Genomic DNA, 16955 nt, shown 5'->3' with positions numbered 1-16955 from the left:
GCTTTTGTACTCCCCATTTCTGTGCATCCCTTCCCCTCCCCTTTCCTTTCTTACTCACCAGCACCGATACCGTACCCACACATAACTTTACAGCCCGCATTTTCACCTAACACTGTATCTTGTTATGAAGTATTATTCTCCATTAAACACTTAGTCTTATGCTCCCCTCCACTTTTAGATATCTAGTAGCAATTTTAGGTCACTGTGAGGATGTCCTTGTCCAGTTATCTTTCTGTGTATCTGTGATTGTTTCTTGAGGTGGTATTTACAGACCTGTTAATGAGTCAGAACAGTTTTAAGGCTTATAAAAAGATACTGTTGGTTTCCTGAACTGATGGGCTCACCTCAGTCCGCTAGCTTACTCTTTTTGTTGTCCATCTTTGTGGATTTGGTGGCTGAAAAAAAAAAAAATCTTGGTTTTTGCTAGTGAAATCCAACACTTTTTCGTGTTAATTGGCCTTGTATACTTTGGAGTGCCTAGTCTTAGTGTTAATATCTTGTACCTTGTGCGTTGATAAATGATACAAAGTTTACTACCCTGTTGCAGTTATTTCCTTCTTTACTTTACCTTCCGCTTCAGCTGCTTTTGGACATACAGGACATGTACAGGAGAACGTAGTCCGCTTGATTCCAATTTTGTAGCCTTTTATTACTTTTTTTTTTTGCCTTTTATTATTTTTAAAATTAATTCCTTTCCTATCTCTAATTCAGAAGTGTTTCCTTCTCCCCCCCGCCCCCCACCCCGTTTACATTTAACTCTTTCAATCTTCACAGCGCTAATTTTGGTGAAGGTTATAAAGTAGGAGCTAATTTTAGTTTTTCTAGAATATTCTCTCATTCACGTGTGTCCAAAATCCCAGTGAAACTGAGATGTGAACCCAAACGAGTGCTTTTTCTTATTTGAGTGTCTTGATTTTCCCACTGGAAAAAAGATGAGGAGACTGTGATATGTGTGTGGAAGGGAGGATCCAGGAAGAGGGACTGGTACCATCTTTCAGAGCTTTACCCCTCAGCCCAGAATTTACCCTGTCTCCTTCCAGCTCAGGAAGTACGATGCTCAGCGCGGGCTGGTGGAAGACTGAGATGGCAGCAGTAACAAGGGTCGGGGGCCTGTGAGTTATACACTGAGAGGTCCAGAGTGAGCCACTCTAAGTCTTGACCCTACTTGAGTTCTCTACCACTAAGATAAGCAACCAGGTCTGTGCTCATTGGAGACTTACTTGAACCTCACGTTGTAGGTGGAAGGCAGCACATAGTGAAAAAGAACCCTAGCCTAGGAAAGTCAGAAATCTTAGGTCCAGTTTCAGCGGCCAGTCTGTGCCACATAAGAAGGTCTCTTAACTTCTCTGATTTTTTAATTTATTGGGAATTAGGGAGGTGAGATGTATATTCCCTGAGGTTTATTCTCAATAAGCTATGGTCTAGGCAAGTGACAGAGCTAGTCTCTGCTGTCAATCTTTGGGGGATATTTCTTGGTAACTAGTTCATCTTTCCTTCATTCAGCCAGCCAGTATGATAGTTCAGTAAGGCGATCCCCATGTCATTTAATACTCAACCTTGGAGAATTTGTGCTTCTTACTTTTCCTAACTGTCTTAATCTGCCTCAGGCTTCCCTTCTGGAAGACTTCTGTTTTTCCTAATAATTTCTTCTTTTACCTTGCTACCGCTTATGTTTGCGAATTAAAGAGGGATGAGCTAGTGACCAAGAAGTACCCAGATCTTGTCCTGTCACTTGCCCAGAGCTGTGGTATACATTTTTCTAAAAAGCTGAAATAGAAATGTAAAAAGCATTTTGAAAATTGTGAAACGTTAAAGTGATACAAGGAATGTCTAGGAGGTACAAATTCATACTCTCAACCATGTTGTTTATTACGGATATTAATAAATTATTTGTTAACATATCAGTAACAGAAATTGCATTCAGAAACAGACAACCACAGGCCAAACCACGCCAATTTCAAATAACTTTATTTGAAAGTTATTTCAAATCTACTCTATTTTAGAGATTTTTCTACTCTATTTTAGAGAAGAAGCGCAAAGAATAGGTCATAAGTAGTTTTTGTATAATCGTTAAGTCCTCTGTCGGTCAGTCCATTACAGTCATGAATGTTTTAACATTCATCTCCCACTTTTTGATTTCCAGAGCAGGTGAACATGGTCTGATGTCTGTGGCATAATTTATTTAACACATAAGGATAGTTCAGATCCTATTTAATGATGATCTTTTACGAGTTTAGAATCCGCAGATGAAAATGTCAGTGCGTTGACATTTTCCTCTTGAGAGTGTATTTGCTGTAATAAAATACGGTGACCACTTGAAACCTACACAACTTGGGGGGAGCTGGATAATCTAGACAGTTTTCTCTTTTGTGCTCCAGGAGCGCACAGTACCCTACATTAAATAAAGCAAAAGTGTTTATACAGTGCTGCAATTGATGTTTTGTTTGATTCCAATTAGGTATGAATGATCTTCAAATAACATTGAAAAAAACGCCTTTAAAATAAACCTTGGGTGGATATGATCTTCACAGAAACTGTTCCTTTATTAATTAAACTTTCACTTCTTAACTCCGGACTGCCTTGATCTCATATTTTTTAAAATGTCCTGACGACTTATTTCCAAGGCTTCCAAACAAATTATTATTTCTCAAAAGCCATTATATATTCATGACTCAATGAATCCTAAAGGCAGTCTTTTTAAAACCCTGTTAGAAGCTGATTTTTCTTAGTGTGCTGTCTACTGCATAATTTTCTTGGCTGTGGGTCACATGATTCCTCCCGTCTGTAACACACGCACTTAAAATTTTTACTTCCTGATTGAGCCATCAAGATTACGTAAAATGTAAATCAGTCTAAATACCTAAAAGCAGGAATTTTAAGGGGGAAAAATGCTGTTTTCTTTTTCTGTTTCATTACTGACATTTAAAAAAACCAGAGTGAGTGTATGCCTGCCTATTTGTACTTGGAAACAAGAGACAGTTAGGGATTTTTTTTTTTGTCCCCTCCCTTTCAGATTGAATCAGACTTTGCTTTCATTATAAAAATAATGTAGCAACTGGATAGACCGTGGGAGTGGTAGGGTTGCAGGACTGAAATCAAAATGGTTCCGATGACTGAGGGAGATGTCCATGTACTTACTACTCTTTTCATGATTTGAATGAAGAGAGCAGCATCTGTCAGAAGGTAACAAATGATCTGATATCAGAATTATAAATGGCCATTTAGCCTTCCTGCTGCCTGCTGTAAATGAAAGTAATTTCTCACAGGCTGGTTGACACTTGTTTTATCATGGATCTTAAAATCCTTCACATTTTCTCAAAGCAGTTTTGAAGTTGTCATAGTAACAGCGTGACATTTGGATGGGGCTTTTAAGTAGTCCTTTCACTAGAGTTAATTAATTTCATTAACTCTGGATGTTTTTCTTTCCTGCTTTTCTCTGACAAACAAGGACCATAATTGCTCAAATATGTATTTTTCATGTTCCTTATTGTTTGGTGACTACCGTTTGAGGACTTGGTGTTTTGTTAAGTTGTTTCAGGAGAAGAACAAGAATGCAGTCGATTGCTCTCAGATAGGTTAAACTTGGGGGTTTGGTTACTTCTCTGTAAAATTGCACTGCCTTGTAGGAACAGAATTTAATTTTATTTAAAGAGGTGGACTGTGGGAGATGTTCCCCCAAAATTTAATGGTGACTTGCTCCAGGGATTACAACTATCTTTTGGTTTGGTTTGGATGTACCTAGAACGAGAGTTGAGCAACATGGAAGGGAATGTGTCAGACTTACAGGAGGAAATTATTTCTTTAGAAATGCGACACTCAGATACAACACCAAAAGCATATTCCATAAAATTTTTTTAAAAATGGGATAATATGACTTTGTCAAAATTTAAAATGCAATACTCTTTGAAGCTCTAAAATTTAGTAAAATAAATTATCCTCTAGGAAAGTTTGTGGGAACCTCCTATGGGGGAGAAAGTAGGTCAGGATCTTCTCTTCATAAAGCCGTGGGGCAGAAATTCTTGCCAATATGGTGACTGGTGAGAAAGGAAGCTCTCCTCTTGGGCAGGCAGAGGGTTAGAAAAAGAATGATCCGTGCTAGGTCCTGGATGCTGGAACTTTAAAAGGTATCAGATGTTCGATGCTTTCGTTTTCTTACAAAAGTGACCAGGGAAGGACACTTGCAAAAGGTCTCACATGAGTTCAGGGGTTTAAGGCTAAGGCCCGTATCCTGACTGTTCTGGGGAAGATCTGTTCAACCAGGGGCGATGGAAGACCATTGGGGTAGCCCCATGTGCAGCCGGCAGCAGTAAAGGTGCTAATGCGTGTCCGGTGATGTCAGGAGTTACGAGTCGGGTGGTTTCAAAACACTGCAGTAAACAAGGTCAAAGTGCCCCATTTTGCTGGAAGGAGGTTTGTTTTTACGAGCAGGACAGTACGTGGATGAGGTAATTTTTCAAAACAAACCGAATTTATATGCTTTCTGTTTGTTTTACTTCTGGGGCTTTAAAAAATTAAGCAGATGAGATTAAGTAAGGGTCACTTTTTTTAAAAATTTATTTTTATTATTTAGTAAGGGTCACATTTTTAAGCAGAATTATACTTTTCCCATTTTCATTTTCTATGGCTTTCTGTAGTTTTCACAGAGGAAATGAAAATAATCCTGTTGGAGGGATTTTTAAAGGCGGTTTCAGAGAGCAAGAGATGACCCAGTACACAGTAACTGCCAATCACAATCACTAGTAAAATATTCCTTGTAATTGTGTACCTTTCACTCTTCTTCAGACAGGCATGTTAAGTACCAGAAAGTTAATGGCACAGAATCCTGCTGACTGCGTGGTTCTCATCTCAGTGCATTTTCCAACCTTGAACCTGAGCGTGCTAGAGGCTGGCGACTCTGGACACTCATCTGAGCAGTTATCTGCTGGTGGCCTGGTTCCTGAGGTAACAAGTGGGTGTCCCGGGCGAGTGTGTGCTAATAACGACAGTGATGCCACGTGGTGCCCAGAGGTCGCTGCCATCTGTCCCGGGGACTCCTGGTCCTCGGGGCTTCGGAGATGAACTGTGAACTTGGGGCGTCTTGCGAAGTGCAGGCATTGCGGAGTGCCACAGCAAATCTGGACGTGAGCATAAACACAGCTTTCAAAGTGAAAGCAGGGGCCTCGAGGAAGGAATTACCCTCATCTCATTCCGGACCTGCTCACTGTGCTGGAAAACAAAGTAAGTTTTGTTTGTTTCTTTGTTAGCCAATCGCTCCTACATGTTTTCTCTTGCTAACATTATATTAGACACTCAATATCTGGCAAACGCCAGGGTGTTTTCCCCTTCATTGGGAAGTAGGATACGAAGTTTGTTAAATAGCTAATTGCTTCTTTTATCTTCTCTGTCCCTCTTCCTGTATCTAGCGCCCTGCTGGCTTGCTTGTTGGAGATAGCAAGAGATTGAAATTTATTATCAGTTAGAAAACAAAAAGTTCTTTTTTTTTTTAAACAGTCCAAGAACTTTGACACTAATTAAATGACAATGACACAGGCAAAGCTTTTTCCGTGGAGCAGCCAGGAGCACATCTAGCAAAACAGCCCCAGCTCAACTGTCCTTATTTCTGTCGGGAAGCAGAAGGGGTGCGTGTCTGAGACACGTGTGAAAACAGAGAGTCCCCCTGTGGGAACTGCAGGCACTGGGTGGGAATGGTGCCTGGACAAGAGGCTGTAATTTAAAAACCTGTCAGGAAATGGAAAGGGGCTGAGGAATACGAATTATTGAATGATGTTGGAAAAACAAAACAAAACAAACAGAAAAACAGACTTCTCGTAAGAATGGGATAACAATGTACAAAGACCTAAACCTATCAACAGAAGCTGAAGTTTTTCTTCGTGTTAGAAAGGGTCATGGAATTTATAGAATTTATAGAAAATTTGGGGCTTTAGGCTTACAGGTTTATAGAAAATGTCGAGCTTTCAGAAAATAATTCAGAGGCATCATCACCTCTGCAGAAGACTTCAGGACAGCAAGCCTAATTCTGACACTTGACCCCTGTCTTCCATTTTTGTTTGTTTGTGTTTTACCTGATCCTAGCTTCGGAGCGGTTGCATGGCTCAGTGCCGTTTTAATCCCAAGTTCTGTGGTTTTGAAACTGCCCCACGAATGGAAATGCGGAGTAGTTTGCGATTTGTAACTAGATTATCCTTCCTCATGAAATGGACTGTTTTTACCGTAGAGTTCTCTTGACTTTTCTCAACTCAAACAGTAACACCTGGAAGGTAGATGTAGGCAGTGGAACTGTGGTGTGGCACTGGAAACAGAAATTTCTAAGTCTGCTGTGAATACTGGAATACTGTGAATTTAAATTGGGCTTCTCTGCCCTGGGAAGCTCACATTTTTATCTCAGAGTGGTGGTGGTAGGGCTTAGGGTGTCTGTTCTTCATTTAAAACATTCCAGGCTCCTTAAATGAATGTCTACGAATTATTAATTCAGCAAACTTCTTTAAATATCTTCTTTATGTAACAGTACGGTGCTCAGAGCTATAGTTTAATCACAATTAAATTTACTGAGATTTGGTTTGTAAATTAAAGATTGAGAATGTTTGAAACAAGGGTGAATGAGCAGAGCATTACCATCGAAACGGTTTGTTAAAAGATGGTGCCAAGTGAACAGGGCTGTCCCCTTCTGAGCTGCCCCTCCTAATTAAAGGGGAAGGTGGCTGCCATCTGTCTTCTTTCATTCAAGGCAGTAGGGGGCCTGGAGTGGAAGGAAGCACCCCCCCTCCCTGTATTTTTTCTCCCACTCTTCTTTATAGTCAGCTTTCTCCCTAGTCAGTGACCCAGAAGGTCATTGATGATCTATCTGAGAATGAATAGTAACATAAGCATGCAAGGCACTTGCAGGAGGAAAAAAAAAAAGTTTATAACTTGTGTTTATCCATTTAGAATTCTGCCCGAATTAGGTCTGAGAGTGTTGGTAATCTCTGTGTTGGTGTCTTTACTCCTCTTGTTCCTGAAGACACTACTGACAGGAAAAGTAGGGATTTTTAGTTGTATTGATTTTACTTTTTCATGAAAAAATTTTTACACTCCACTGGGCATAATCAGAAGATGGCAGCATGTAGCTAGCCAGTGGGGATGTACAGAAATGCTGTTCTTACCAAAATCAAGACTACCTGTTAACTGTGATACACACAATGTCATCGTAGGGGAAACCGTGGGCAAGGGTACTCACCCATGCCCGTATTACTCAGTGCTCACCAAGGCTTACTGGACCGGTCACTGAAACAGCTCACATTGTTCATCCTTTCACTAGGCAATAAGCCTTTTAGCCCCTTTCTCATAAGACTGGGTTATTGGAGAATTTAATTTGGGGTCATGGCTTTTCATTGCTTTTGAAATATCAAGTGCTCTAACCAACTGATGGAGCTTTCTTGCCTCAGTTTCTACCTCTTTAAAGAGAAGGAATATGTGCTGTTTTCAGAAATATTTAAGAGACTATGAAATAATGTTTTGTCTTTGATAAAAGCTTTATTATAGGGGTACCTGGGTGGCTCAATGGGTTAAAGCCTCTGCCTTCGGCTCAGGTCATGATCCCAGGGTCCTGGGATCGAGCCCCAAGTTGGGCTCTCTGCTCAGCAGGGAGCCTGCTTCCCTTCCTCTCTCTCTGCTTTCCTCTCTGCCTACCTGTGATCTCTGTCTGTCAAATAAATAAAATCTTAAAAAAAAAAAAGCTTTATCATAACTAAAAAATCCTAAAATCTTTGGTTGTTTCCATTTTCAGCTTTTATGTACCTAAGCAGTACTCCCCAGGCAGAAGATTTGGACTTTCCAGAATATTCTGGGTGTTAGTACCTTCTGTGACAAGGAGATGTGATGTCTCTTAAGCCCTCAGTGTTTGGAAAGCCCAAATGAGAGAGTTGTGTCTGTAATTTTATTTGAAGTCCCCCTGGCCCGTTTGTCATCAACTTGAGTGAGCTTTCTTGTGGATGTGCTTATGTTGTGGAATCTGGGAGAGCAGTGTGTAGGTTCTGGAGGCACTGATGTCAGTCTGTGTGATTGGAGGATAATGAAAAGTAGACCATTTCCCAGTCACTAAAGGGTGCGCCGTGCTGAACAGGCAGGTCTTTTCGTCGTTTTCATGTAACAATTTCAGATACTCGGCAAGGTGCTTCAGTAACTATCGGTTCCAAGATATTATTTAAAACTTACGTGGTTCTACCTGTCTTTTACTTATTTCAGGGGAACTAAATAAATGAACTGAATGGAACACATCTATAAAGTGTGACTCTGAAGTAATGTGATTAAAATTTTAAGGCACAAAGCAAAGGACACACGGACATGCCATTGACTTTTGCTTCCTTGGAGTATCCTTCAGCTGGGAAGGATTTAAACTGCTAGGGCAACAGTCCCATCTTTGCCAAAGACACCCTTAGAAGTTTTTGTTTGCTATTGCCTTAAGAGCCTTCCATCCTTTGTTTTTGTTTTTGTTTTTTTAATTTATTACCCCCTGGGGTAGAAATTCTCTGTCCTCTAAGGATAGGAAGGAGCCGGTAATTAGGTCTGATGAACAGACTTACAATCAAATAACTGACCTGAGTCTTTGATTCATGTAAGCATTTAGTGAGGCACCTGTCATGTTCCAGTACTAAGGACTGCAGATTCCAAAGTGAGCATGCTGGGGGCCTGGCCCTCCAGGAGGACGCAGTGGCTGGGATGAATGACCTGTACAGAGGTAACAGTACATCCGGACAGGTACCCTAACAGAGGCGCACGTGGTGTTGCTAGGGCCCATGGGGGGGTTACAATAAAATGTGTTGGAAAAATGAGAATTGTTGTACATATGACTTATAAAGGGGCTTACATAATAGAATTCTGAAAATGAAAGCCCTGAAAAAAATCTTTTCTATTTTGAGTAGGAGGAGATTGGAATTTATTTCTGAAATAAATTCTCAGCCAGTTGAAAGCCTTATGAGAAAAGGTGTTCCTTCTGTAATAGACATCTTTTTTTTTTAAGATTTTATTTATTTATTAATTTGAGAGAGAGAAAGCATAAGTAGGGGGAGGAGCAGGGGGGAGAGAGAGGGAGGGGGCAACAGTGTGAGGCAACTCAGCACCCAGCGTGGAGCCCAGCATAGGGTTCAGTCTCATGACACTGAGATCATGGCCTGAGCCCAGAGTCAAGAGTCGGACACTTAACTGACCGAGCCACCCAGGCACCCATGTAGCCACAGTTTCTTTTGGTTAAGAAAAGAGAGATGTCTGGGGTACCTGGGTGGCTCAGTCACTTAAGTATCTGACCCTTGATTTTAGCTCAGATCGTGGTCTCAGGGTCGTGAGATCAAGCCCCACATGGGGCTCCGAGCTGGGCATGGAGCCTGCTTCAGGTTCTCTCTCTCTGCCCCTCACCCCTCAAAAAAGTTATGCCTACATAAAAGGGAGGTCTAAAAAAAGTTTTGACATTGTTAGAATAACTTTTTTCTCCAAAGGAGACTTATTTTGAAGAATGGTTTTTATTTACATGTTTAAAGTAGGTACTTCCGAAGTACTCATGTACCAAAGCATGACGTGCCATAGTTACTGCTGAGAATTAGCCATATAGCTCGCGGGGGCGGGGGGGCATGATGCTTGCTGGCATTTCTCAGTACGGTGGGAGAGAAAAGACTTCACGTCTTCTCTCCTGTTTTATGCCGTGGGGACAGTATTCCTGTCCTATAGACGATCATTGATCTCCCTGTGGATCAGTTCATTTAACAGTCCCCTCTGGAGCATCACTCTATGCCAGGCACAGTTCTGGGAGCTGATCAGGGGGGCTGATGGGCTGTAGACTGCAGATGCTGGTGCTCCCCAGCTGCACTCACTCTGAGGGGTTGTACATCCAGACCCCGTTTCCTGGGTGCTTTTCTGCACCTGGCCGCGTGGGGATGGCCAGAGGCTATCAAGAAGCCCACAAAGAGCTTCTACAAAGGTTCCACGCACAGGGGACAGAATGAATGGAGAGAGAGAGATAAATGTGCTGACACAGAGAGAGCGAACCAAATACACCACACATTTGGAGAAAAGAAAGCTTTGTTGTGGCCAGGATGACCAAGAAATGCTTTACGGATTAAGGAGCATTTGAGCTGGACGTTGACAGAAGGGTAGCATTGGACTTGAGGACTTGGAGGGAGAGTGTCCACATCCAAGGGAAGCTGAGGAAAGGCAGAGAGAGGGATGTGAAATTCCAGTGGACAGAGTGGGCAGTAACCGATTTGTTGTTGCCGGGCAACCGCGTGTGCAAAAGTGACTAATGAGAAGATAAGGCAGCCAAGGTCTGTTGAGGCCAGATCCGGGATGGCCATGCATGTCAGACGACTAAATGATTTAAACTCAATCCTAAGCCACCAGGGAGCAGTGGCAGAGTTCTGGTCATGAGCGTGACAGTGGGAACTCTCCTGGAGGAAGCCTCATCGGGTGTCAGTGCGTGGGGCGGTCGGCCAGTGAGAGAATCAGAGCGTGAAGCCTCGAGAGCTGGTGAGACAGTCCAGGGAGGAGGGGAAGAGGGCCCAGGTGACGGGGGACAATTGGAATGGAGAACACTAGGTTTAAGAACTGCCCAGATAACCGAGGTCGGCTGGTGGGGAGGAAGGATGGAAGCAAAACGCATTGTAATTTTTCTTTTTTAAGATTTTATTTATTTATTTGAAAGAGACAGCGAGAGAGGGAATACAAACGGGGAGTGAGCGAGGGAGAAGCAAGCCTCCTGCTGAGCATGGACCCTGGGATCGTGACCTGAGCCGAAGACAGATGCTTAACGGCTGAGCCACCCAGGTGCCCCTGATTTCATATTTTGCAACACAGGTGCCATTTATGACTTCTTTGCCATTTGCCAGGCATTTCACCTACGTTCTCTCATTCAGTCGTATCCTCGCTCTGAAACGTTGGCATTGTTGTCTTTGTTGCAGAGATGAGAAACCCAGGGCTTGGACAATGATTTGTCTAAAGTTGTACAGCTAACAGGATATAGAACAGGGCATTGCAGACATCCTTGACTTCCACGCCCATGTTCTCTCTGCTCAACGTGGTTTGGGAGAGAGCAGACGAGAGAGGAGGTAATCTCTGTTACTTTGTACACATGCAGTTGAAACGCAGGTGAGATATCTGGTGACTGGAGACGCGGCACCGAATCTCCGGGACCAAGTCAGGAGGAGCAGAGTTTAAGAATCAACTGTGTGTTTGTTTATTCAGTAAATACTTGCTGAGTGTCCTTCGGACCAGCACTCCATGGCAGAGGAATACGGCGGGGAGGGAGCGAGCCGCAGTCTTGATTCACAGAGCTGCAGGCCAGTGACGGAGACGACACCCTGGGGGTTGAGTGCCACACGGGGGTGGGGGGGTGGGGAGGTGCACATTTGCTATAGGAAAAGCCACATAACCAAGGGGACATAACCAAGTCTGGGGACACAGAAGGTCTCTGAAGAGGTTGTAGTACTTAACATGACATCCAGTGATGAGTGCCAGGATAAGGCAAAAAAAAAAAAGGTGTATTCGAGGCAGTGGAAATAGAATGTACTAGACCCGGAGGCAAGAGAGAAACACAGCACATCTGAAGAAGGGACATATGTGACTGGAATGAGATAAGAGTGCACCAGGCTAGAGAGGCAGCAGTCACTAGACCGGGAAATGCCCCAAAAACTGTGCTAAGGAATCCAGTTTGTTTGTTTGTTTGTTTCTTTCTTTCTTTCTTTTTTAAGATTTTACTTGTTTATTTTAAGGAGGGGAGGGGCAAAGGGAGAGGGAGAGCATCTCAAGCAGACTCCACACTGAGCGCAGAGCCTGACGTGGGGCTTGATCCTATGACCCTGAGATTGTGACCTGAGCTGAAATCAAGATACTCAACTGACTGAGCCACCCAAGTGCCCCACTCCCCCACCTGTTACTGTCTGAGGAACGTGGGGAAGTGTTGGTTAATTTTAAGCCCTGGGGTGATGTGATTAGAACTCATATTTAGAAAGACCATGTGGGGGTACCTGGCTGGCTCAGTCAGAAAAGCATATGACTCTTGATTTTGGGGTGGTGAGTTTGTGCCCCACGTTGGGGTAGAGATTACATAAAATAAAAACAAGTAAGTAAATAAATAAATAAAATAGATGACTCTTTTGTTTGCTGGAGAAGAGATTGTAGGGAAGCAAGTGCTGGAAGCAGGGAAACAGGTTAGGAGACCGTTGGAGAGAGGAGTCCGGGTAAGAAATGTTGGCAGTCTGTGTAGAGAGAGAGGCTGGGTGATATTTAAGGGTGGTAGATGTGTTGGAATTTGGGGATATGGAAAATGAGGGAGAGGCATAAAAGTCAACATACAGGTTTTGTTGTTTTTTTTTTTAAGATCTATTTATTAGAGAGTGAGAGTGCACCAAGTGTGGGAGGCATAGAGGGAGAGGATCTCAAACAGACTTCTGCCGACAGGGGAGCCTAACATGGGGCTCGCGTGACCCATGAGATCAGGACCTGAGCCGAAATCAAGAGTCGGACGCTTCACTGACTGAGCCACCCAGGCGCCCCATCATGAGGGTTTCTGACGGACAGCTGAGCTGTTGCTGGTACTTAACTAGAGGACACGGTGGGAGGGTCAGACTTGGGGTTTGGAATTGTTAGTTTTGGTTATTCTGAGTAACCGGTATCCCGAGTAATGGGCGACCACAGTAATTGAGAGCTGGAGGGTAGGAGCTTACGGCCAGAGAGCGGGATGTCCTGATTTCTTATTGCACAAGTGAAGCAGTTCAGAGGGTGATCAGAGAACAGGGTCGTGAGAGCTGGTGGGTGAAACGGAGGGTGGAGGCTGCTGTGGGAGATGAGGGGGTTTTCACGTGGAGGTGGGGGTCACAAGGTTGATGGCCGGACTTGGAGCAGAGAGGGTCAGTGCGGAGGTCAGGCGCCACCTGTTGAGGAGGGCGCAGAGGCTGGGCACTGAGGTGTGCCTTGAAAATGGGATTTCCGTGGATTGTGTGACAGCGTTAGCAAGTGAAGAAACGCAGGGGCACCAAGACCAAGTGAGTAGGACCCAGGGTGATCTCTGAGGGGATTTTAGGGGTGGGAGGAGGTCAGGGAGGCAGTTTCAAAAAGTTCAGAGTCCTGGAGGACCCAGGAAGGTCTGTGCTAAAGACGGAGGTGTGCAGCAGGGCCCCACTGACACAAGGATCAGGAGGAAAGGACCAGGAGGGACCCACACCCGAGGAGCCCAGAGCCCTCAGCACCTGTGAGAGAGCAGCTCCTCGGAGTGACGGAGGTGAAGGGCAGGCAGGAGGTTAGGGGGTGCGTGGGACTCACCAGGGACAGCAGCTGGTATAACCCCCACTTGCAACACGTCTTTGGTTGGAAGAAGAGAGGCGTATGTTAGCTTGAGGAGTGAATCGGCAGTGGCATCTAATAATGCATCTTGCTCTTTTGTATTTCTTGGCAGTCTTCTAGAATTCTCCACGGTGTGTCCTGTTGCCAGTCAGACTATTTACCCTTTCCGTGCTTCATCTGTAAAACGAGGGCCTGCCTCACAGCGTCGTCGTGAGGGCCCTGTGAGTTGTAAAGCAGTGCCTCGGGCACAGTAAGTGATACACGAATGAGGGCACCTAAAAACCAAGGAGGAAACTAAGACCTACGTTAAAATAACAGATCATCTGTATTACGTGTAATATATAAGGTACACATGCCATCCTGTTTTAAGAAGCATTAGATTCTCTGAGTATTCCCCATCATTCTGCACCACCAGTGAAACAGAGGCTTAGGGCGTTGTTGTAGGGAATTCACTCCAGGTTGGGCTTGCTGACCGGTTGTCAGGCTGGGAGCCGGGGCCCCATCTTGTCTCAGTGGAGGTTGGCGGCCCACCCCTGAGCCACGCTGTCTCCCCGGGCCGGTGCGAAAAGGATGGTGGACGTGGAGGCTTCTGCGGCCAGCAGCAGGGGGCAGCTCTCGTGGATGCCCTGTGCCCTCTGTGTACCCCCGACCCTGTCTGTGTCAGTCCTCTGTGTTACACGCCTGGCTTTGCCCGGCACTGAGTTTACAGCCCTCGTTCAAGAGGCCCGTCACTTCTGTGGACTGGAGCGCTTTCATTCCCCTGCCTTGTCCTGCTCTCCCTGCGCCATCGTCTTCTGCGTCTGCTTCACAGGTTGTGTTTAGGTTTGGATTTCACCTCGAGAGACGTGGGTGCCTCGTGTGAATATCTTGCCTTTTTTTTTTTTTTAAGATTTTATTTATTCATTTGACAGAGAGAGATCACAAGTAGGCAGAGAGGCAGGCAGAGAGAGAGGACGAAGCTGGCTCCCTGCTGAGCAGAGAGCCCTATGCGGGGCTCGATCCCAGGACCCTGGGATCATGACCCGAGCTGAAGGCAGAGGCTTTAACCCACTGAGCCACCCAGGCACCCCGAATATCTTGCCTTTAATCTGATCGCAGAGAGTGAAGTGGTTGTGCATTCTAGGGGCTTTTCCCGTGGTGGAGAACCATCCAGACGTCACCTCTCTTGCAAGGAGAGCGTGATGGTTAATTTTATGTGTCGGCTTAGCTGGGTCATGGTACCCAGATACTTGGTGAAACACCCATGTAGATGTCACTGTGGAGGTATTTTTAGATGAGGTAAAACACTTAAGTCAGTAGATCCTGAGTAAAGCAAATTACCCTCCATAATTACCCTCATGCAGTTGACAGCCTTGAGAGAAAAAGATGCGTCCTCCCCCCACCCCCGAACAAGGAATTCTGTCTCCGGATGGCCTTCCAGCTCGGACTGCCACCCAGTGCTTTCCTGGGTCACCAGCCTGATTGCGGATTTCAGATTTGCCAACCCCCGTAACCGCCTGAGCTTGTTCCTTAGGATAAATCACTTCATCATTCTCCATCTTTCTCTCTGCCATACTTGCACAGAGACAGTCTCTCTCTCTCTCTCTCTCTATCTCTCTCTCACACACACACACACACACACACACACACCCCTTGTTTGTTCCTGGTTCTCTGGAGAACCCTGAGCATCCTACATGGGAGAGTACCGACATGTCGGTGGCTCAGCCGCGGTGGATATTAACAAGACTGTGCCAGGTCTCTCCAGGCCTCCCTGGTAGGGGTGTTGCACATAGACATTCACGCACACATACGGATTTGTGCTTCTGTTTGTACGTAACTTGTGTAGGTGAGGGAAGTGGATTGCAGAAGGGTCGGGGTGTGCTCGCTGCGGTGCATCAACTTGACGGGAGAACCAAAGAAAGAACTCGGTTTCCTCTGCTGTGGTTCAGGTGTTGTCTTGGTGCTTGGCTCCCATGTCTTTATTAGCAAGATAATAACATCACTAGACTTGCCATGAGTAATGGTCGCTAACATTTATGGGATATTTTCTGTATGTTGGGTATTCACCTGATTGCTCTGCAGATGTTTGTGATTTTAATCCTTACGACTGCCCAGTGAGATGGATCCCCCGTGCGACAGATTTTAAGGGCTGCGTCCCAGTGAGCAGCATGGTTGTTGCTGTATAGCAGTGAATGATAGGGAGCCCTGGGGGGCCAGGCAGTACTCCTCCATCCATTCCCCTCTACGGCTTCCCAGCATGGATGTCCTGAGTGGAGCTCTTCGTCTTTCCTTGTGGCGTCATCATCCAGAACATTCACTGTGGTAGTGGTACTTTTTATAGGGTTTGTTGTATTTGTTTTTTTAAAAAGATTGTATGTATTTATTTAAGGGAGAGGAGCGCGTGTGTGCTCACAAGCCTGGGGAGCAGCAGAGGCGGACGGAGAAGCAGGCTCCTGGCTGAGCAGGGAGCCCAGCGCCGGGCTCGATCCCAGGACCCTGAGATCATGACCTGAGCCAAAGGCAGACAGATGCTTAAAGGACTGAGCCACCCAGGCTTAGGGGGTTTGTTTTAAAAGAGAAAATGCTTATAAGTTATTGAAGTTACAAGAGGCCATCTGATAATACCTGCTTGCTACCTCCTGAAGAAACCGAAAACGTACCCATTACAGCAGCACTTTAGGCCTCTTGCTGGGGTCTATTTTTAGCAACTAGACGTTCCTGTCTAGCCCAGTAGCGCTGGTGGCCATCTGATTTGCGAAAATCATACAGAAGTTTGGTGAAGTGGTGATGTGGTTTAGCTCCTTGTCCAAGAGTTCAGGGAGTGTTCTGGGGAAGGAGAGAGCAAGCTTCTGTGTGTGTCCCTTGTTTCGTAGCTGCCATTTGCTGGGCTCTGTGTGCGCCAGAGCTCCCAAGTGCTTGACAGACATACCTCACGAGGTCTTCTCAGCGTGATCATCCCGTTTCACATTTAAAGAAAGCCATGATTAGGGAGTTCAAGAATGTCTCCAAGGTCAGCAGCAGAGCAGGATTTAAACTCCATCTTAAAGAAACCAGCCAGCGCCCTCAGTGTCCCTGCTGTCCCTCCCTGGGACCTGCCACGCTTCCCAGCTAAACTGTAAGCTCCCTGAGGGCAGGAACTTTTTCTTCACTGGCTTCACCACCACATTTCAGCATCTGCCAAGTGCACTGCCTGACACATAGTAGGTCCTTAATGCGTGGATGTGGAGTGACAGACTCACTGTGTTCCTGTGATCACCACCAGCCTTCACTGTGGGCCAGGGAGGGAGCCCCGACCTGCTGGGGGTACTCTGAATTCCTGCGGAATGAGCCCTCCGGTGCCTGTTGGAGGGTGTTTTCTGGCCTTCAGTTAGGTAGGGCAGGGGTCTACCAGCAAATCTCCCTCCCCAGAGACCTCTAAATCATGTTCTATACACCCCTGTCATCAGCACTCAGGACTACTATTCCCTGGCTTATACTCTGTACCAGCCTAGGACAGTATCTAAATAATATTGGTGCTTTTTAAGGAGATACCAAATTACATGCTTTTTGAACATTCCTAAAGGTCTCTGTTTCTTCCAATTATTCCAGATCTCTCCCTCTCTCTCTCTCCTGTGTCTTTCACACGTGCACTGACATTCACATATGCACGCACATTCACACTCATGCACACACAC

The 16955-nt window shown here is 45.2% G+C and overlaps 1 long non-coding RNA gene across 1 annotated transcript in view; it reads left to right on the top strand.

The window, feature by feature from the left end:
• LOC308352005 overlaps positions 1 to 6886 on the top strand; it is a 151338-nt gene extending 144452 nt beyond the window's left edge. Inside the window, exon 6 of the long non-coding RNA XR_013967624.1 lies at positions 4783 to 6886. This is a non-coding gene — a long non-coding RNA (uncharacterized lncRNA). The remainder of the gene's footprint in view (positions 1 to 4782) is intronic.
• The last annotated feature ends 10069 nt before the right edge of the window (positions 6887 to 16955 follow it).

The sequence above is a fragment of the Martes martes genome (assembly GCF_963455335.1).
Source record: "Martes martes genome assembly, chromosome: 11".
NCBI classification, from domain to species: Eukaryota; Metazoa; Chordata; class Mammalia; order Carnivora; family Mustelidae; genus Martes; species Martes martes.
This window is presented reverse-complemented; position numbering and strand designations above follow the sequence as displayed.